Source organism: Mobula hypostoma, chromosome 3 (assembly GCF_963921235.1).
Source record: "Mobula hypostoma chromosome 3, sMobHyp1.1, whole genome shotgun sequence".
NCBI classification, from domain to species: Eukaryota; Metazoa; Chordata; class Chondrichthyes; order Myliobatiformes; family Myliobatidae; genus Mobula; species Mobula hypostoma.
This window is the reverse complement of record NC_086099.1, coordinates 76,339-100,046: the sequence shown is the minus strand read 5'-3', so window position 1 is coordinate 100,046 and position 23,708 is coordinate 76,339. Positions and strand designations below refer to the sequence as shown.

General features: G+C 44.2%; 1 protein-coding gene across 1 annotated transcript in view; it reads right to left on the bottom strand.

The window, feature by feature from the left end:
* Window positions 1–23,708, bottom strand: part of LOC134343792 (zinc finger protein 420-like) — a 62,590-nt gene that overhangs the window by 12,218 nt on the left and 26,664 nt on the right. The window lies entirely within an intron of this gene.

Genomic DNA, 23,708 nt, shown 5'->3' with positions numbered 1-23,708 from the left:
GGTTGAGGTTCTGAAGTGGAAGAAGGCCAAATTTGACGAAATGAGAAAGGATCTAAAAAGCATGGATTGGGACAGGTTGTTCTCTGGCAAGGATGTGATCGGTAGGTGAGAAGTCTTCAAAGGAGAAATTTTGAGAGTGCAGAATTTGTATGTTCCTGTCAGGATTAAAGGCAAAGTGAATAGGAATGAGGAAGCTTGGTTCTCAAGGGATATTGCAACTCTGATAAAGAAGAAGAGGGAGTTGTATGACATGTATAGGAAGCAGGGAGTAAATAAGGTGCTTGAGGAGTATAAGAAGTGCAAGAAAATACTTAAGAAAGAAATCAGGAGGGCTAAAAGAAGACATGAGGTTGCCTTGGCAGTCAAAGTGAAGGATAATCCAAAGAGCTTTTACAGGTATATTAAGAGCAAAAGGATTGTAAGGGATAAAATTGGTCCTCTTGAAGATCAGAGTGGTCGGCTATGTGCGGAACCAAAGGAAATGGGGGAGATCTTAAATAGGTTTTTTGCGTCTGTATTTACTAAGGAAACTAGCATGAAGTCTATGGAATTAAGGGAAACAAGTAGTGAGATCATGGAAACTGTACAGATCGAAAAGGAGGAGGTCCTTGCTGTCTTGAGGAAAATTAAAGTGGATAAATCCCCGAGACCTGACGGGGTGTTCCCTCGGACCTTGAAGGAGACTAGTGTTGAAATTGCCGGGGCCCTGGCAGAAATATTTAAAATGTTTACAGGTGAGGTGCCGGAGGATTGGAGAATGGCTCATGTTGTTCCGTTGTTTAAAAAAGGATCGAAAAGTAATCCAGGAAATTATAGACCAGTAAGTTTAACATCGGTAGTAGGTAAGTTATTGGAGGGAGTACTAAGAGACAGAATCTACAAGCATTTGGATAGACAGGGACTTATTAGGGAGAGCCAACATGGCTTTGTGCATGGTAGGTCATGTTTGACCAATCTATTGGAGTTTTTCGAGGAGGTTACCAGGAAAATGGATGAAGGGAAGGCAGTGGATATTGTCTACATGGACTTCAGTAAGGCCTTTGACAAGGTCCCGCATGGGAGGTTAGTTAGGAAAATTCAGTTGCTAGGTATACATGGAGAGGTGGTAGATTGGATTAGACATTGGCTTGATGGAAGGAGCCAGAGAGTGGTGGTAGAGAATTGCTTCTCTGAGTGGAGGCTTGTGACCAGTGGTGTGCCACAGGGATCAGTGCTGGGTCCATTGTTATTAGTCATCTATATCAACGATCTGGATGATAATGTGGTAAATTGGATCAGCAAGTTTGCTGATGATACAAAGATTGGAGGTGTAGTAGACAGTGAGGAAGGTTTTCAGAGCCTGCAGAGGGACTTGGACCAGCTGGAAAAATGGGCTGAAAAATGGCAGATGGAGTTTAATACAGACAAGTGTGAGGTATTGCACATTGGAAGGACAAACCAAGGTAGAACATACAGGGTTAATGGTAAGGCACTGAGGAGTGCAGTGGAACAGAGGGATCTGGGAATACAGATAGAAAATTCCCTAAAAGTAGCGTCACAGGTAGATAGGGTCGTAAAGAGAGCTTTTGGTACATTGGCCTTTATTAATCAAAGTTTTGAGTATAAGAGCTGGAATGTTATGATGAGGTTGTATAAGGCACTGGTGAGGCCAAATCTGGAATATTGTGTTCAGTTTTGGTCACCAAATTACAGGAAGGACATAAATAAGGTTGAAAGAGTGCGGAGAAGGTTTACAAGGATGTTGCTGGGACTTGAGAAACTCAGTTACAGAGAAAGGTTGAATAGGTTAGGACTTTATTCCCTGAAGCATAGAAGAATGAGGGGAGATTTGATAGGGATATATAAAATTATGATGGGTATAGATAGAGTGAATTGCAGTTAGTCCTGACGAAGGGTCTCGGCCTGAATCATCGACTGTACCTCCTCCTAGAGATGCTGCCTGGCCTGTTGCGTTTACCAGCAATTTTGATGTGTGTTGCAAGCAGGCCTTTTCCACTGAGGCAAGGGGAGAAGAAAACCAGAGGACATGGGTTAAGGGTGAGGGGGGAAAAGTTTAAAGGGAACATTAGGTGGGGGCTTCTTCACACAGAGAGTGGTGGGAGTATGGAATGAGCTGCCAGACAAGGTGGTAAATGCGGGTTCTTTTTTAACGTTTAAGAATAAATTGGACAGATACATGGATGGGAGGTGTATGGAGGGATATGGTCCATGTGCAGGTCAGTGGAACTAGGCAGAAAATGGTTCGGCACAGCCAAGAAGGGCCAAAAGGCCTGTTTCTGTGCTGTAGTTTCTATGTTTTCTATGGTATCAGCAGCTAGGTCTCTTATTAGGAAACTGGATGTGGTTCAGGCTCAGGCTTTGAGAGTGTGCAGTGGGGCTTTTAAAACATCACCAGTATCAGCCCGACAGGTAGAAGGAGTAATGCTTTTGGAACTAAGAAGGATGGAATTGATGGCAAACTACTGGGCTAATTTGCAGGGGCACAATGATTCTCACCCTGCAAAAGTAGTGTTGCAGGACTGCTTGGAAAAGGGAGGTTTCAGAGGGATAACTTTAGTCGGGTAGGGAATGATATTGCTAAAGAATATGGAGTGTTTGATCAAAGGATAAGTCCTTCAATAGTTTATCCGGTTGTAGCTCCATGGAAGCTTGTATGGCCTGACATAGACTGGCATTTGTTAGAGGTAAAAAGGAAAGGAAAATATAAAACTGATTTGGTAAGTGCATTTAACTATCATGTGATGGAAAAGTATAGTGATTATACTCAGAATTATACAGATGGTGCTAAGGAACCTGAAAAAGGAGTGACAGGGTTTGGGGTGGCTATACCAGCAAAAGAAATTGGAATCAGCAGAAGAACATCCAATAAGTTAGGGGTGTATGCAGTGGAGTTGCTGGCAGTGTTGGTTGCGTTGCGATGGGTGGAGAAAGCTAGACAAGTCAAAGTGTTGATATGCTCTGATTCATCCTCAGTTCTAGCAAGTTTAAGGTCTTTTCACTCAAACAGTCGGCAAGATATACTTTATGAAGTCCTTCAGTCAGTCACAAGAATTGCAAATCAGGGAGGTCAGGTAAAATTTCTATGGGTTCCAGCACATGTAAAGGTGAAGAGGAATGAGAGGGTGGATGAGTTGGCAAAGAGGGCATTAAAGGAAGAAAATATAGAAATGCACGTTAATATCGGTAAAGCAGATGTTAAGTGTGTAATCTGGGGAAAAAAAATCAACCAAATGTGGGAAGAAAGATGGGACAGGGAGGGGAAAGGGAGGCATTTATATCAAATACCAAGAAGTGTTGCAGGTACTACGGTAGGTAGTGGATACAGAAGAGAGGAAACTGGGTGGACTCCTTAGGCTTCCTGTCCCATGATCCTCTCCCTTCTGCAGCCTTGTATCCCTTTTGCCAATCAACTTTCTAGCTCTTAGCTTTATCCCTCCCCCTCCTGTCTTCTCCTATCAGTTCGGATCTCCCCCTCCCCCTCCCACTTTCAATTCTCTTACTATCTCTTCTTTTAGTTAGTCCTGACGAAGGGTCTCGGCCCGAAACGTCAACTGTACTTCTTCCTGTAGATGCTGCCTGGCCTGCTGCGTTCACCAGCAACTTTTATGTGTGTTGCTTGAAATTTTAGCATCTGCAGATTTCCTCGTGCTTGCGCTTTTAAATTCACTACTGTAAAGCCTCTTCCGGTGATGCCTACACTGAAGAAGTTTAAGTCTTCTCTTCGACGGGAGCTCAGTGAAACCATCTCTAACTGCTCCCCATCTGTAATTTCTTTGGCCCTTCAACTTTTCAACCACATTTTGACTCAGACCCGCTATCACAGCCATATATCCTTTCTTGGAACGTGTCTCTGCCGCCAACTTACTCCAGTTGGCTTTAGGATTCATTTTTGAGCCTCTCAATTTGGACCTTCTGAGGACCCCAGGTACTCACATTTTATTGACTCTGCCTCCCGTCAAACTCTGAAAGTGACCTTCTCCGCCATGAGGAGGTACTTGGCGTCCCTATCCCAGACCCTTCCACACCTTCAGGACACTTTCTTCGCCATCTGTAATGGACCTGCCCGTTATTTCATCCTCCATCGGATCCATGCCTGCAATCACTGTCTTTTTGACTTTGTCATGTTAGGCAAGGATCGCAAGATCTTACATCTGCAGACCCCAGAGCCTGCTGGCCCCAATGCTAGCAGGCATGAACTTCAGATTGCAGCCCCTGCCATTGATCTCGCCGGCTCCAGCAACCCAGGGCATATTCAAAACCTAGACTCCAGCACCATCAGTGCAGGCTCCAACGACCATGGACACCTTCAAAGCGATTGCGCAACCACCAACCGCGACTCCAGCCTTGAACTCCAGGTCGGGTCTTCACGTGCTGCTATTGTGACTCCCGTCTCCCCTTCCCTCACCACCACTCTGCAACCCCGTCTCCCTCAGATCTCACCGTCAGGTCCTGGGCCTTCAGAGGCTCCATCTTCCTCTCACCCCAACCCTCCCCTCTCCACTGACACCACCAGCCTCCCTCCCCCTCCCCCCTCTGATCCCAGCTCTCATCCATGCCGGGTTTTTACTCCGTCCTCCGACCTTCAACTCTCTGAGGCAGAGCGCTCTGTCCTCAGTAAGGGCCTTACCTTTGTCCCCCTTCGCCCACACCTCAGCGAGTTCTGCATTCTCCATGACGCTGAACTCTTCTTCCGCCGGCTCCAACTTCGGGCCTACTTCTTCGGCAAGGACTCTCCCACCTCCACCGATGACCCCTTCTCCCGTCTTCAACCCTCCTCCTCTTCATGGACACCCCGCTCTGGTCTTCTGCCTGCTCTGGATCTCTTCATTGATAACTGCTGAGGGGATATCAACCGCCTCGACTTCACCGTACCTTGTTCCAATTCCAACCTCACTCCTTCCGAACGCTCTGCTCTCCACTCCCTCTGCACTAATCCTAACCTTACTATAAAACCCGCTGATAAGGGGGGTGCTGTTGTAGTCTGGCGTACTGACCTCTACCTTGCCAAGGCACAGCGACAACTCACGGATACCTCCTCTTATTTACCCCTCGATCGTGACCCCACTAAGGAGCACCAGGCCATTGTCTCCCACACCATCACCAACTTTATCAGCTTCAGAGGATCTCCTATCCACTTTACCAACCTTATAGTTACCACACCCCGCACTTCCCATTTCTACCTCCTACCCAAGATCCACAAACCTGCCTGTCCAGGTAGACCCACTGTCTCAGCTTGCTCCTGCCCACCGAACTCATCTCTGCATACCTTGACACTGTTTTATCCCCCCTTGTTCAATCCCTTCCTACCTATGTTCGTGACACTTCTCACGCTCTGGAATTTTTCAATGATTTTAAGTTCCCTGGCCCCCCCACTTTATTTTCACCATGTATGTTCAGTCCCTATATACCTCCATCCCCCATCAGGAAGGTCTCAAAGCTCTCCACTTCTTTTTGGATTCCAAACCTAACCAGTTCCCCTCTACCACCACTCTCTTCCATCTAGCGGAATTAGTCCTTACTCTTAACAATTTCTCCTATGCTCCCCCCACTTCCTCCAAACTAAAGGTGTAGCCATGTGCACCCGTATGGGTCGCAGCTATGCCTGCCTTTTTGTTGGCTTTGTGGAACAATCCGTGTTCCAAGCCTATACTGGTACAACTTTTTTTTGGCACGGATGTAAAATTTCTCTTTCTTACTACAGAGATGTTTTAATTTCACTGAAAACCAAGCAGAACACATACGGCCCTTAATAAATTTATGAGGAACATGATTCGTAACAGTCCACAGTCCTGACGGAAGGTTCCGGCCAAAAAGTCGACTGATTGTTTCCATGGATGCTGCTGGACCTGCTGAGTTCCTCCAGCATGTTGTGAGTGATGATTCGTAACAATATCATTTAGTGAGTCTCTCAGCCACACCCAGTTGTCTTCAACAGATCTTTTGTCTGGTTGTAAATTAAAGAAGTCTCTCCCAAGTTGTTTTGCTAAATCCTTGAATTCCTCACTGTTCACCTTTCTCCAAAGAAGAATTTTATGAGGTGGGTTAGAGGGAACTTTAATTGTTTTGTGCAGTTTTGCTTGAAAAATAAAATGATCACTGATTCCAGCACTTAGTGAAACATCCGAAATTAAATCTGGATGCGAAGTCAGCAATAAATCTAAGGTGTTTTTGGCGCCACCTGAATCATCACGTCTGGTAGGAAAAGTGACTTTCTGAGACAGATGGCTTTTCAGAATCAAATCAGCCAGGGCTTCCTGAAGAGCACCTTTTGGTTCACTTTGTGTGCCATCAGTCCAATCTACACCTGGGACATTAAAATCACCCCCCAGGATAATAAATGGAAAGCGCGACAAGGCATTTATTTTGGAAATGCTAGATTCAAGGTCTAAAAGAGGCCCAGACCTACCATCAGGTACACGGTAAAAACTCCTGATCTGCACCATTTGTCCCTGCCTAAATTTGCTCAGAGTCGCTGCCTAAGTTAGTTCTTTCAAAACAAGGAATAGTATTGTTCACACCAATAAAAACACAACCTCCTTGAGAGTTTCTGTCCTTTCCAAAAATTTGAGAATGAGGAGGGAATATCTGAGCAGATTTAATTGAAGGATCAAGCCAAAATTCAGTCCCGATTAAAATGTCAGGATTTTCGGTTTCAATAAATGAATTAATCACAGCCGATTTTCCTTTTATATTGCGGCAATTAATGATAGCAATTTTAATCCCATTACTTTTACTGGTATCCTTGCGAGCACTATCTTTTATAGTATTTCGAGTTTTATTGTGAGCATTGCGTGCATTTCTTTGTCCATCAACATATTGACAGTGCTAGCGGAAGGAGAGGGCTAGGGATTGTCATCAACAGGGGTGTTACCCTTACCATCTTTCCAACAATGGTCCAACCATCTTTTGTCTTCACACATTTCAGCGGAGGAGTGTTTCTCTCTGCTTTGTGCGTTGTTACACAAGCCCACCCAGAAGCAGTTTTTTTCAGGGTTATTTTTGGTAAATGACCAGCACAAATTGGGCTGGATGATCTTAAAATCGCATGGTTCCATTCATCACTATCAGAGTCGTCTTTCAAGGATGCAAGGCTTCCAAAGGAGTTACTCAAGTTGAGCATACTTGTAAGGTCGCTTGATGAATCAAACAATGAACTTGCAAAGTTAATGACATCACACACTGGGCTTAGCCAAATGGCACTTAAGTTTTTGAATTGAAAATCAACAGCATCATCGGACACATTAGAACAATTAAAATGAAACCAATTTGTACACATCAAGCACTGAATGCCAGAATCTTTAACAGCATATGAGCACAAATCACACGGGTACTTTGGTTTACGTCCACAGTGCTGAGGTTTTGGGCCTGGGTTGAGGTTAATGTCTCTTTCCTTCTTTCTCCTCTCTCACTCTCTTGTTTCTTTGTTCTTTCTCCCTCAATTTCTTGTTCACACATTTTCTTGCAAAACACATCAAAGTTGCTGGTGAACGCAGCAGGCCAGGCAGCACCTGTAGGAAGAGGTACAGTCGACGTTTCAGGCCGAGACCCTTCGTCAGGACTGGACTTCGTTGTACCTCTTCCTAGAGATGCTGCCTGGCCTGCTGCGTTCACCAGCAACTTTGATATGTGGTGCTTGAATTTCCAGCATCTGCAGAATTCCTCGTGTTTACGAGAGGTTTTCTGTTGACTAATAAACTGTGTGTGCACCCCGCTGGCAATTCTGGTGTTGTGACCCAAGTGGAGACAAACACCCCGCTGCCCACTCCACCAACAACACGGCACATCCGGACATATAACAGGGGACTTTACATCTCACAACACTGGATTCAGTGATGAAACCCGTGATTAATGTTGTTGTCCCTCTGAAATCATAAGAAACGTCCATTCAGGTGTTTTTAAATACGAGATTTCCCCCACAGGTGACGTCACACAGCCACACCCCTCACGAGCCTGACATCACACATGGGTTCCCCACACCGGGATCTGCCCTCACGTGCGCGGTGTCTTGCGTTACCCACGCGCTGGTGTGCGCGAACTTTATCGGTTTAACGGCTGCGATATCCCCACCGCTGACAACCAACGCTTCCGAAGCTGTACTATTGCCATTGGTGCGAAGGAATGTCAATCAGTGATTACACCCAATAGCGGAAGCGGATCAGCGGAGAGGGCGCTACCCCCGCTGAATCCGCCTGTAGCTCCGGTACCGAACTCCCCACACTAACACGGGTTATACAGACCAAAGAACAAACTGCCGGAGGAACTCAGTGGGTCGGGCAGCATCTGTGGAGGGAAATGGACCGTCAACATTTCGGGCCGAGACCCTCCCTCTGACTGAGAGTGGACGGGAAATAGTCAGAGAAAAGAGGTGAGGGGTGGGGATGGGGCAAGAGCTAGGGTTTGAGAGGTGGATCCAGGGGAGGGGGAGGTAGGAAAGTGGATATAGTGACGGGGGTGGGAGGTGAGTGGTTGGGGCAACATGGGGCTTCAGAAGACAGAAATTAATTCTATAGAGGATTAACAAAGAGGTTAGAGAGTATTTGTTATAGAGAGTGCAATGAAGATTCACCAGACTGATCCCTGGAGTGGTGGGGTCATAATATGAAGAAAGATCAAATGCAATAACCCTTTCATTTAGAGAATCGAGGACTGAGAGGTGAACACATTGAAATGCACAACATCATTACTGGTTGAACCAGGGATCCCAGTCTCTGAAAAAGGGGGTGGACTCTCCAGGACTGAGATGAGGGGAAATGTCTCCACTCCGAGGGTGATGAATATCTGTAAATCCCCACCACAGAGGGTGGTGAAGACTCAGTGATCGTCCTAACATAAAACAGAGGTCCGCAGATGTGTGGAGACCGAAGGGATCAAGGAAATGAGGATCAGACAGAAACGTGGCTGAGATGGGAGAGCAGCTGCCATCTTGTTGATGGTTAGAGGGGCTGAATGGCCACCTCCTGCTGTTTCTCACTTGATATTTCAGTGTTGCTGTCCAGTGAGGCCGGAGGAATGTGAACAGAAATTAGTGTTTATAAACATAGACTGATTTAAATGAAGCCTGCACATTTCCGGTTTGGGTCTGAAAAGTGTGTCGGACTGGGATGGAAATCAAACCAGTGACTCTCTGACCTGGAGGTGGAGGAGAGGGACAGGGAAGATATGGAGGGAAAAGGTAACTATGTATCTGGTGTAAATATGGAATAATGTGGGAAATGCAGTGGATGTGTCAGGCAGTGTGTGAGGGGCGAGGAGCAGAGTTACCGGTTCACATGGGGGACCCTCCACCTGTCATCTGATCCCTTTCCCCGTTCATGTTTTCCTGCAGCACCTGCCGGTCACTGCTCTACGTGTACGTGTAGCTTTATCTTTCGCCTGTTCCGACAAGGCGGTGAAATCCAGATCTGTCACGTCCTCTCATTGTGGGAGGACAATATGTTTTTTTCTGCAATATTTTCAGCATGTTTCATTCCACTGTTTTTACCTGAAGTGCAGCCAATGTTTCTGGGTGTATGACCCATTTATGTGAGAATTTGCCCTTTTGTATTTATCTGAGTTTCTCATAAATGTGTACAGTTTAGTTAAGCTTCACTCCAGAATTTCCAAAGCAACAACCCAGTCAGTCAAATAGTTCAACAAAATTAAAATAGTTTATTACATTTTTAATTTTTTTAAATTTCGTACTACAAACATACTTATATAATTTAACTATTTAATATGTATATTCTTATTTTACATCACAATGGTTAAAATCTATTGTTATGAATTAGGTTCTATTACTGCCGCAGAAACAACAAATGTCATGACATATGCCAGTGCTATTAAACCAGATTCTGATAATTGGTATGGGAGACCCACCACCGGTCACCTGATCCCAGTTACCGCAGATCGTAATGCGAGATTGAAGCCTTTTCCATTTATTTGCATTCCTCAGAAATGACAACAGTTAAGTTTCCTTCTGTGGTTCCAGAGCAAAAGCTCAGTCTGTCTAATGTGTCCACGCAATTAAAATGGGGAATTTGTTTATTATCATGGCGTACTGAACTACAGTGAAAATCTGCCTGACGTACCATCCACACAGATCGATACATTACGACAGTACATTGAGCTGATATAGGACAAAACAATAGCTGTAAGAAAGCATTGTGGCTGCAGAGAAAGTGCAATGCAGATAGACATATGGTGCAGGGTCACGTCGAGTTACATTGTGAGGTCAAGTCCATTTTATTGTACTGGAGACCGTTCATTTGGTTTATAACCACAGACAGGAAGCCATCCTTGAGCCTGGTAGTATGCGGCTTAAGGCTTTTGTATCTCTTCCCCGATGGGGGAACGGGTGTGCAGCAAGGATATCCAGGTTGTGGGGATCTTTGAGCACACGGCCTGCTTTTCCGAGGCAGGGAAAGTGTTGGAAGAGTCCATGGATGGGAGGCTTGTTTCTCTGATGTTCTCTGCTCTCCAAAGTTCTCTGCAGTTCCTTGCAGTCATGGGCAGAGCAGTAGCCATACGAAGGCATGAAGTACCAACAAGAAGCTCAGAGACCTCGGCCTTCACCCAGCCTTGTGTAGCTGAATCCTGTCTGAACACTGGCAGGTGGTAAGAGTGGGCTCCCTCACCTCTGTCTCTCTCACCCTCAGCACACATACCCCACAGGGTTGTCTCCTTGGCCCCCTCCTTTACATTCTGTGCCACCCATGACTTGCGTCGCCACCCACAGCTCCAATCTGCTAATTAAATTTGCTGACGACACGACATTGATTGGCCTAATCTCAAATAATAACTTTCAATCGATCAAATGCCTCCTGATAAGGCTCGGTCCAAACAAACTTTTCACCCTTCTTCAGGAGATCAGTCAGAGGAAGAGCGATATCAGCAAAGTTCTTACAGAACTTACACAGCGCATGCAGCTTTCCAGTGAAATGATATCGTATTTGTAAGTAGGACGCCGTGCACAATTCTAGTCAGTCATAGTCATACTTTATTGATCCCGGGGGAAATTGGTTTTCGTTACAGTTGCACCATAAATAATAAATAGTAATAGAACCATAAATAGTTAAATAGTAATATGTAAATTATGCCATTAAATTATGAAATAAGTCCAGGACCAGCCTATTGGCTCAGGGTGTCTGACCCTCAGGGGAGGAGTTGTAAAGTTTGATGACCACAGGCAGGAACGACTTCCTATGACGCTCTGTGCTGCATCTCGGTGGAATGAGCCTCTGGCTGAATGTACTCCTGTGCCCACCCAGTACATTATGTAGTGGATGGGGGACATTGACCAAGATGGCATGCAACTTAGACAGCATCCTCTTTTCAGACACCACCGTGAGAGAGTCCAGTTCCATCCCCACAACATCACTGGCCTTACGAATAAGTTTGTTGATTCTGTTGGTGCCTGCTGCCCCAGCACACAACAGCAAACATGATAGCACTGGCCACCACAGACTCGTAGAACATCCTCAGCATCGTCTGGCAGATGTTAAAGGACCTCAGTCTCCTCAGGAAATAGAGGAAATAAATTCTGATTTGATGGAGACAGACGTGAGAAGCACAGAGGAATATCTGGGGAAATTTCTGAAATGCCTGGTTCGCTGCCACTGCTACCGTGCAATCGAGAATCTCCGGAGGGAAGGCCCCCAAATCCCCGGCTTTGCCTGCTGCTGGCGACCAAGGCTGAGGTCGAAGCATTCAGCAGAGATGGTACTCGGTGTCGGAGGGCTGATCAGAGCTCGAAGTTTTCGGATGACTCAGAGTCGGGCATGGCAGGGAGAGTTTTCTTCCTTCTCCCATCTGCGTGAAATGTAGACTTCCTAGAGATTTTGAACTTTTTTACTGTGCCCATGGCCTATTCTACATCAAGTTATGGTATTGTTGCACTGTTGTAACTATATGTTATCATTATCGTTTTGTATCTCCCCCTCCCCCTCCCACTTTCAAATCTCTTATTAACTCTTCCTTCAGTTAGTCCTGACGAAGGGTCTCGGCCTAAAACATCGACTGTACCTCTTCTTAGAGATGCTGCCTGGCCTGCTGCGTTCACCAGCAAATTTGATGTATGTTGCTTATATGTTATCATTATGTGGTTTTTGTTAATTTTTCAGTCTTGATCTGTCCTGTGTTTCTGTGATATCACACCGGAGGAATATTGTATCATTTCTTAATGGATGCATTACTAAATGACAATAAAAGAGGACTGCGTGTCCTCATAATCTAAATAATATCCAACCATTCCCAGAAACCTTCTAACAGCCTTCTTACCAGTTGGAATAGGAACTTCAGAAATCGCCTGAACAGGAGCCAACTTGCCTTGACCCACAACACAGCCAAGATAGGTCACGGTGGCATGGCCAAATTCACTCTTAGCTAAGGCTACGTCCACACTAGACTGGATAAATCCATAACTGAAGCTTTTTCTCTTCGTTTTGACCCTCCGTCCACATTGAAACGGCGTTTTCCTCCCCCAAAAATGGAGCTTTTCAGAAACGCTCTCCAGAGTGAATAAATCTGAAAACACCTAATATCCAGCATAGTGTGTACGGGTTAACCAGCTATTTTAAAAACCGCTATCATGACGTGCTGGAACAAATGGTGGCGGCAGCGCGGCATTTCATTGTTTTCTTGAACGCAACCTCAAACACCACAACAATATCTGACAATAGATGTGTAACAGCCTAATGTAACATTGTATGGAGATGCAAGATAACTCTGATGCAGACATGTTTTATACATTTAACATGGTGCTTTAATCTCAAGAGAGAATTTGTAGAATGTCTGTGAGATGGCTTTTTAGAACAGCTTGTTGTTGAGCCCACTAGGGGATCGGCTGTACTGGATTGGGTATTGTGTAATGAACTGGAGGTGATTAGAGATTGAGGTGAAGGAACCCTTAGGAGGCAGTGATCATAACATGATTGAGTTCACTGTGACATTTGAAAAAGAAAAGCCGAAATCTGATGTGTCGGTATTTCAGTGGAGTAAAGGAAGTTACAGTAGCATGAGAGAGGAACTGGCCAAAGTTGACTGGAAAGGGACACTGGCAGGAAAGACGGTAGAGAAGCAGTGGCTGGAGTTTATGCGAGAAGTGAGGAAGGTGCAAGACAAGTACATTCCAAAAAAGAAGCAATTTTCGAATGGAAAAAGGATGCAACTGTGGTTGACAAGAGAAGTCAAAGCCAAAGTTAAAGCAAAGGAGAGGGCATACAAGGAAGCAATAATTAGTGGGAAGCCAGAGGATTGGGAAGTTTTTAAAACCTTGCAAAAGGAAACTAAGAAGGTCATTAAGTGGGAAAAGATTAACTATGAAAGGAAGAGCAAATAATATCAAAGAGGATACTGAAAGCTTTTTCAAGTATATAAAGAGTAAAAGACAGGTGAGAGTAGATACAGGACTGATAGAAAATGATGCTGGAGAAATTGTAATGGGAGATAAGGAGATGGAGGAGGAACTGAACGAGTATTTTGCATCAGTCTTCACTGAGGAAGACATCAGCAGTACACCGGACACTCAAGGGTGGCAGGGAAGAGAAGTGTGCGCAGTCCCAATTATGACAGAGAAGGTACTTAGGAAGCTGAATAGTCTAAAGGTAGGTAAATCTCCCAAACCAGATGGAATGCACCCTCGTGTTCTGAAGGAAGTAGCTGTGGAGATTGCAGAGGCATTAGCGATGATCTTACAAAAGTCGATAGATTCTGGCATGGTTCTGGAGGACTGGAAGATTGCAAATGTCACTCCGCTATTTAAGAAGGGGGCAAGGAAGCAAAAAAATAAATAATAGACCTGTTAGCTTGACATCCGTGGTTGGGAAGTTGTTGGAGTCAATTGTCAAGGATGAGGTTACAGAGTACCTGGAGGCATATGACAAGATAGGCAGAACTCAGCATGGATTCCTTAAAGGAAAATCCTGCCTGACAAACCTATTACAATTTTTTGAGGAAATTACCAGTAGGCTAGACAAGGGAGATGCAGTGGATGTTGTATATTTGGATTTTCAGAAGGCCTTTGACAGGGTGCCACACATGAGGCTACTTAACAAGATAAGAGCCCATGGAATTACGGGAAAGTTACATACGTGGATAGAGCATTGGCTGATTGGCAGGAAACAGAGAGTGGGAATAAAGGGATCCTATTCTGGTTGGCTGTCGGTTACCAGTGGTGTTCCACAGGGGTCCGTGTTGGGGCCGCTGCTTTTTACATTGTACATCAACGATTTGGATTATGGAATAGATGGCTTTGTGGCTAAGTTTGCTGATGATACAAAGATAGGTGGAGGGGCCGGTAGTGCTGAGGAAGCGGAGAGTCTGCAGAGAGACTTGTATAGATTGGAAGAATGGGCAAAGAAGTGGCAAATGAAATACAATGTTGGAAAGTGTATGGTTATGCACTTTGGCAGAAGAAATAAACGGGCAGACTATTATTTAAATGGGGAAAGAATTCAATGTTCTGAGATGCAACGGGACTTGGGAGTCCTCATACAGGATACCCTTAAGGTTAACCTCCAGGTTGAGTCGGTAGTGCAGAAGGCAAATGCAATGTTGGCATTCATTTCTGGAGTATAGGAGCAGGGATGTGATGTTGAGGCTCTATAAGGCGCTGGTGAGACCTCACTTGGAGTATTGTGGGAGGTTTTGGTATCCTTATTTAAGAAAGGATGTGCTGACTTTGGAGAGGGTACAGAGAAGATTCACTAGAATGATTCCGGGAATGAGAGGGTTAACATATATATGAGGAACGTTTGTCCACTCTTGGACTGTATTGCTTAGAGTTTAGAAGAATGAGGGGAGACCTCATAGAAACATTTTGAATGTTGAAAGGCATGTACAGAGTAGATGTGGCAAAGTTGTTTCCCATGATGGGGGAGTCTAGTACGAGAGGGTATAACTTAAGGATTGAAGGGCACCCATTCAGAACAGAAATGCAAAGAAATTTTTTTAGTCAGAGGGTGGTGAATCTATGGAATTTGTTGCCACGGGCAGCAGTGGGAGGCCAAGTCATTGGATGTATTTAAGGCAGAGATTGATACGTATCTGAGTAGCCAGGGCATCAAAGGTTATGGTGAGAAGGCGGAGGAGTGGGACTAAATGGGAGAATGGATCAGCTCATGATAAAATGGTGGAGCAGACTCGATGGGCTGAATGGCCGACTTCTGCTCCTTTGTCTTATGGTCTTAATCAATGTATCGCTTGTGCAAGCATTCAATAGATGTAATTGTTACTTTTGCCCAGTAACTTGTTTTATTGCACATGTTAAATACAGCAAAATAATACACAAAGACATGGCAAAAGTAAAGGCAAACAAATGAGGTAACAGCAATTTTCACTTTTGCCCTGTAACAAGCCTTATTGCATTTAGTTGTAGCTGTCGTCCCTTTCATCGGTGAAGAGATTATGGCTGTAGGAAATGTTTCTGGACAAGCACGCACCAAGTCTTTCGTTTGGTAATTTCCTTTTAAGTTTTTCTAGTCTGTAACTGGACAAACGCGCACCATGTATACTGTTTCCTCTTTGCTTGTTTTCTGTGTGTCCTGCACATGCCCAGTAGGAGATTCCCCCAAATACCTGCTTTAATGTGGACGGAGGTATTTTCAAAAATGCCCGGTGTGGACACCTATCGTTTTTACGCAAAACCAACGTTTTCAAAATTATCCGGTCTATTGTGAACAGAGCCAAAGTTAACTGTAAGGTCGGCCTGGGAAAGCCTGTCAAACAGCTTTTCTATTGCAGAGATATGCTCTTCCCAAGTGTCACTCCCTGTGACTAAGTCATCAATATAGGCATTGTGTGTTCTAACCCTCAAATTACAGAATCAATCATTCTCTGGAATGTTCCTGGAGCATTTTTCATTCCAAATGGCAAAACATTGTATTCATACAACCCAGATGGTGTCACAAATGCAGAAATTTCGCTACCTCTGTCTGTCAATGGAACACACCAATACCCTTTCAACATATCAATCTTTGTAATAAATTTATCTTTTCCAACCTTGTCGATGCTATCATCCACCCGAGGGATAGGATAGGCATCTGTCTTTGTTACCGCATTTACCTTCCTATAATCAGTGCAAAATCTAACACTACCATCAGGTTTGGGTACAATAATGCAGGGTGAGCTCCAATCTGATGTTGAAGGCCTAATAATATCATTTTTCAGCATATATTCAATTTCTTGCTCAGCCAATTTACACTTTTCTGCATTCATGCGATATGGGTGTTGTTTAATCGGTTTGGCTTGACCAATATCTACGTCATGTACTGCGACCGTGGTTTGCTTGGGAACATCGGGAAATAAATCTTTAAACTGCAAAATTAATTCCTTCAGCTGTTGTTGTTGCTTTGGCTGCAGATGAGCCAACTTGTTACCAATGTGTTCTCGAACAATCAAATTCATTAGCCTAACTGGGACCATGTTTGGCTTGTGAAAAGTCTCAGATGAGTCAATTGTTTCATTCTCAGGGTTGCCAGATTCATATGCTTTGACAACAACACTCACAGATGATGCCTGCTTATCAAAATAAGGCTTTATCATATTTATGTGTACCACCTGTGTTAGTTTACGTCAGTCGGGTGTTTTAATAACATAATTCACATCAATAGTTTGAGAGACTATTTCATACAGTCCATTGAATTTCACCTGAAGTGGATTCGTCAACATTGGAAATAAGGCAAGCACATTATCCCCCACCTGGAATTTTCTTTCGCAAGCCTACTTATCAAACCAACACTTCATTTTGTTTTGAGAAATCTTTAAGTTTTGTCTCGCTAGACTACAGGCCTGGTGTAGTTTATTTTTGAACTTCAAAACATAGCCTAACAAGTTAACATGTACATCCCCATCAATCCACTGTTACTTTAACAAGGTCAAAGGTCCCCTCACTCTATGACCAACTACAAGTTCAAATGGACTAAAGCCCAGTGATTCCTGTACCAACTCTCTTACTATGAACAAAAGCAAATGTTCATCCCAATCTTTTCCATTTTCAACACAGTATGTCTTAATCATTGTTTTGAGGGTAGAAGGAAATCTTTCTAAAGCCCCTTGTAATTCCAGATGGTACGCAGACAATGTAATTTGTTTAGCTCCCAGTTCATTGATGTGGATAGAGAATTGGTTAGCAGACAGGAAGCAAAGAGTGGGAATAAACGGGACCTTTTCAGAATGGCAGGCAGTGACTAGTGGGGTACCGCAAGGCTCAGTGCTGGGACCCCAGTTGTTTACAATATATATTAATGACTTGGATGAGGGAATTAAATGCAGCATCTCCAAGTTTGCGGATGACACAAAGCTGGGCGGCAGTGTTAGCTGTGAGGAGGATGCTAAGAGGATGCAGGGTGACCTGGATAGGTTGGGTGAGTGGGCAAATTCATGGCAGATGCAATTTAATGTGGATAAATGTGAAGTTATCCACTTTGGTGGCAAAAATAGGAAAACAGATTATTATCTGAATGGTGGCCGATTAGGAAAAGGGGAGGTGCAACGAGACCTGGGTGTCATTATACACCAGTCATTGAAAGTGGGCATGCAGGTACAGCAGGCGGTGAAAAAGGCAAATGGTATGCTGGCATTTATAGCGAGAGGATTCGAGTATAGGAGCAGGGAGGTACTACTACAGTTGTACAAGGCCTTGGTGAGACCACACCTGGAGTATTGTGTGCAGTTTTGGTCCCCTAATCTGAGGAAGGACATCCTTGCCATTGAGGGAGTACAAAGAAGGTTCACCAGATTGATTCCTGGGATGGCAGGACTTTCATATGAAGAAAGACTGGATGAACTGGGTTTGTACTCGTTGGAATTTAGAAGATTGAGGGGGGATCTGATTGAAACGTATAAAATCCTAAAGGGATTGGACAGGCTAGATGCAGGAAGATTGTTCCCGATGTTGGGGAAGTCCAGAACGAGGGGTCACAGTTTGAGGATAAAGGGGAAGCCTTTTAGGACCGAGATTAGGTTAAACTTCTTCACACAGAGAGTGGTGAATCTGTGGAATTCTCTGCCACAGGAAACAGTTGAGGCCAGTTCATTGGCTATATTTAAGAGGGAGTTAGATATGGCCCTTGTGGCTATGGGGATCAGGGGGTATGGAGGGAAGGCTGGTGCAGGGTTCTGAGTTGGATGATCAGCCATGATCATAATAAATGGCGGTGCAGGCTCGAAGGGCTGAATGGCCTACTCCTGCACCTATTTTCTATGTTTCTATGTTTCTAAACTACCTGCTGGACTAATCCAGATGTAAAATTACTTCCTTGATCAGACTGGAATTCTTTAGGCAAACCAAATAAAGTAAAAAACTTGGTAAGAGCCCTTCGCCACAGTTTTAGCTTTAATATTTTAATATCTGAGAAGTATTGCCTCTGGGAATCTGGATACAGTACACAATAGTTAGCAAATACTGATGGCCAGCTTTAGTCTTTGGCAATGGGCCAACACAATCCACTATAACTTTGGAAAAGGGTTCACCGAATGCAGGTATAGGCCGGAGTGGAGCCACTGGGGTGACCTGATTAGGTTTACCCACAAATTGACAAGTGTGACAGGTTCTGCAAAAATCACAACAACTTTCCTCAAATTAGGCCAGTAAAATTCTTTCATAACCCTGTTTACAGTTTTATTCACTCCAAAATGGCCACCTAAGGGCATACTGTGGGCCAAATTTAAAAGTTCAGTCCTATAAACTTTAGGAACTACAACTTGGTGAACAATTGCCCATTCTGCACTCGCAGGTATAGCAGGTGGCCTCCACTTCCTCATTAACACTCCATCCTTGAGGTAATACCCTACTGGCACTTTCTTAATCTCATCATCTGAGAGAGCTGTTTCTTTTAAAGCTTCAATCTCAGGGTCTCGGTTCTGTTCTACTATAAACTCCTTCCTGGACAGGGATAAATCTTTCTCACCAGACTTACTACTTGAATCCTGTTGAAACAATGAAGGCAGAAAAGTCTCTGACTTTTCATAACCTGAATCCCGATTTTGGCTGTCATGGGTATCAGAATCATGCTGCACAGAACCGTCTATGTCGGCAGGCTTCTTAGCCAGACTTCGAGTTACTGTGCAGGAAGGATAAATGTAAAAGTCCATCTGTGGGTCATCAATGCCAGGCTTAGTTGTCAACTGCACTGCAGAAACAAGCTTACCATCTGCCATCAAAGTTGCTGGTGAACGCAGCAGGCCAGGCAGCATTTGCACCTCTTCCTACAGATGCTGCCTGGCCTGCTGCGTTCACCAGCAACTTTGATGTGTGTTGCTTGAATTTCCAGCATCTGCAGAATTCCTGTTGTTTACCATCTGCCAGGTCATTTCCCAACAGCAAAGTAACATCTTCCACCAGTAAACTGGAGCATAATCCGATCAAAACCAGCCCTGACTGTAAAGTTACCTTGTGCAGCGGCACAGAAACCATGCTGCCCCCAATGCCTTTAACAAGATTTATCTCACCAATGTCCATCTCATCACCAAACTTTAGAATTCTGTCTCATATAAGTGACTGAGAAGCCCCAGTATCTCGAAGAATTTTCACTGGTACCGGGGTTGACCCTTCCTTTACTAATACAAACCCATCTAACATAAAATGATCGAATCCCTTCTTAATTCGGTCAGACCTCTCAGTCCTTAACTGAGCCTCAACAGAATGTTCAGAACCCTGTGGGTTTATTGGTGCTTCAACATACTGATCACAGGCATTTGGGACTGTCTCCTTTTCCTTTTTTTCCTTCAGGACAGAACAATTAGTCATCATATGACCAGCTTTCTTACAATAGTAACAAGTAAGACCAGAATATTTCTCCTTCAACTACTTCCCTTCATCCTTACTCTTGTCACTCGTCCCAGCTTTAATTTCTGGTTTACCCTGGGTATCCCTGCTACTCTTCTGGAAGCTCTTTTTTGGGGTAAACTTAATCTTATGAGTTAAAGCAAACTCATCTGCTAATCTAGCAAACTCCCGCAAAGTGGCAGCAACCTTTTCATCTAAATACGTCTTTATGTCATCAGGGATGCACCTTTTGAATTCTTCAATTAAAACCAACTCTTTCAAGCTGTTAAAATCATCAACACACATAAAAGTTGCTGGTGAACGCAGCAGGCCAGGATTTTCCATATTAGAATCATCATTTACATTTTTAGATGTGCACCATTGGACAAAACACACAAACTTCTCGTAAGCAAATTCCATATAAGTCTGGTTCACAGATTTCCTCAAATTTCTAAACTTTTGCCTGTATGCTTCTGGGACCAACTCATAAGCTTTGAGCACAGTCTGTTTCACTATGTCATAATCAGCTGCTTCATCAACTGTCAAAGCAGAATACGCTTGCTGAGCCTTCCCCTTAATTACACATTGTAAGTAAAAAGGCCAACCCTCTTTTGGCCACTTTAAACTCTGAGCAAACTTCTCAAAATGCAAAGTATTTATCAACCTCTGCCTAATCAAATGGAGGTACCAATTTAACTTCCCAACTGGCCTCAAACTTATCACCAAGGTCTAAAGCTAGACCCCTTTTCTGCAATCTCTCTATCTTTTCTAACTCGACCAGTCTCTGTCTTTCTGCTTCTTCTCTCAACTTTACTGTCTCTTCCCTCTGCTTTTCTGTCTCTTCAGCCTTAAACTGCCTTCATCTATCTTCATACTGCCTTTGTCTTTCTGCATCCTCCATCTTTAATTTTTCTAACTTTTACTGGAGCTCAAGCTCACTAGGTTTAGACATAGACATAGAATAGTACAGCACAGTACAGGCCCTTTGGCCCACAATGTTGTGCCGACCCTCAAACCTTGCCTCCCATATAAGCCCCCAACTTAAATTCCTCCATATACCTGTCCAGTAGTCTCTTAAACTTCACTAGTGTATCTGCCTCCACCACTGACTTAGGCAGTGCATTCCAAGCACCAACCACTCTCTGAGTAAAAAACCCTCCTCTAATATCCCCCTTGAACTTCCCACCCCTTATCTTAAAGCCATGTCCTCTTGTATTGAGCAGTGGTGCCCTGGGGAAGAGGCACTGGCGATCCACTCTATCTATTCCTCTCATTATCTTGTACACCTCTATCATGTCTCCTCTCATCCTCCTTCTCCCCAAAGAGTAAAGCCCTAGCTCCCTTAATCTTTGATCATAATGCATACTCTCTAAACCAGGAAGCATCCTGGTAAATCTCTTCTGTACCCTTTCCAATGCTTCCACATCCTTCCTATAGTGAGGCGACCAGAACTGGACACAGTACTCCAAGCGTGGCCTAACCAGATTTTTATAGAGCTGCATCATTACATCGCGACTCTTAAACTCTATCCCTCGATTTATGAAAGCTAACACCCCATAAGCTTTCTTAACTACCCTATCCACCTGTGAGGCAACTTTCAGGGATCTGTGGACATGTACCCCCAGGTCCCTCTGCTCCTCCACACTATCAAGTATCCTGCCATTTACTTTGTACTCTGCCTTGGAGTTTGTCCATCCAAAGTGTACCACCTCACACTTCTCTGGGATAAACTCCATCTGCCACTTCTCAGCCCACTTCTGCATCCAATCAATGTCTCTCTGCAATATTTGACAATCCTCTACACTATCTACAACACCACCAATCTTTGTGTCGTCTGCAAACTTGCCAACCCACCCTTCTACCCCTTTACTCTCAGGAAACAGCTCCAACTCTTCCACTTTAAACACATCCTCAGATACATAATGCTCAGCTATTATCCTCTGCATCTGTGACCTCCTCATTGTCGATTTCACCTTAGCAAGTTTTAACTTTTTAGCAATACTCAACAACTCAATCCTTTTGGCGTCCTCGAATGCCTCAGAAGTTGGCACTTGCAGAAATCTATCAATATCCATTGCTGCTGATTTTCCACACACAAATAAGCCAAAAAGGACTTCCCCAATGAAATCGATAATTAATCAATCAATATGCTCCCAAATTTGTTCATATCCTGGACGTAGGCCCCAATTCTGTTACAAACTGTAACGCTTTAGAAACAATAGACAATAGGTGCAGGAGTAGGCCATTCGGCCTTTCAAGCCAGCACCGCCATTCACTGTGATCATGGCTGATCATCCACAATCAGTATCCAGTTCCTGCCTTATCCCCATAACCTTTGATTCCGCTATCTTTAAGAGCTCTATCCATCTCTTTCTTGAAAGCATCCAGAGACTTGGCCTCCACAGCCTTCTGGGGCAGAGCATTCCATACATCCACCACTCTCTGGGTGAAAAAGTTTTTCCTCAACTCCATTCTAAATGGCCTATCCCTTATTCTTAAACTGTGGCCTCTGGTTCTGGACTCACCCATCAGCGGGAACATGCTTCCTGCCTCCAGCGTGTCCAATCCCTTAATAATCTTATATGTTTCAATAAGATTCCCCCCCAGCCTTCTAAATTCCAGAGTATACAAGCCCAGTCGCTCCACTCTTTCGACATATGACAGTCCCGCCATCCCGGGAATTAACCTTGTGAACCTATGCTGCACTCCCTCAATAGCAAGAAGGTGTCACCTGGGCCCTGTACAGCTGCAGAAGGACCTCTTTGCTCTTGTACTCAATTCCCCTTGTTTTGAAGGCCAGCATGCCATTAGCTTTCTTCACAGCCTGCTGTACTTGCATGCTTGCTTTCAGTGACTGATGTACAAGAACACCTAGATCTCGTTGTACTTCTCCTTTTCCTAACTTGACTCTATTTAGATAATAATCTGCCTTCCTGTTCTTACCACCAAAGTGTATAATCCCACATTTATCCACATTAAACTGCATCTGCCATGCATCTGCCCACTCACCCAGCCTACCCTGCATTCTCATAACATCGTCCTCACATTTCACACTGCCACCCAGCTTTGTGTTATCAGCAAATTTGCTCATGTTACTTTTAATTCCCTCACCTAAATCATTAATATGTATTGTAAACAGCTGCAGTCCCAGACTGAACCCTGCGGTACCCCACCGGTCACCACTTGCCATTCCGAAAGGGACCCGTTAATTGCTACTCTTTGTTTTCTGTCAGCCAGCCAATTTTCAATCCATGTCAGTACTCTTCCCCCAATACCATGTGCCCTAATTTTGCCCACTAATCTCCTATGTGGGACTTTATCAAAGGCTTTCTGAAAGTCCAGGTACACTACATCCACTGGCTCTCCCTTGTCCATTTTCATAGTTACATCCTCAAAAAATTCCAGAAGATTAGTCAAGCACGATTTCCCCTTCATAAATCCATGCTGACTCGGACCAATCCTGTTTCTGCTATCCAAACGAACCGGCAGCAGTAGACTACACCTGGAGTCTGGTTTTGATGTTAAAACCACTATCTTTATTAGTATCTACTTATAATATAGTAACTTAAGCAAGATAAACAAAAGTTAACAGTGTTATGTGTATATATGTGTGTAAATATAACTCCCAAACCATTGAGCTCGGGGGTGGGGTTGTGGAGAAAAAGGCTTAGAGTCTTGAAATGGTGAAGTATGAAAGTTTAGTTCATCGACGGAATAAGGGATGGGAGAGAGATATTTGTAATCCAGGGTAAATGTCGAGAGGAGAGAAGGCCATTATGTCGAATTCCACAGGTTCCAGGGTGGTAAAATGAGATAACAGTCGCCGTAGATTTTATCCGTCGTTCCAAATCCACATACGAATTATTACCGAAAGTAACTTGTCACAAGGAGTCTCGTCTTCAAGTGAATTACCAGACCGCACCCAGGCGAGGGTTAACACATAAGTGGTCTTCACAGGATACCCAAA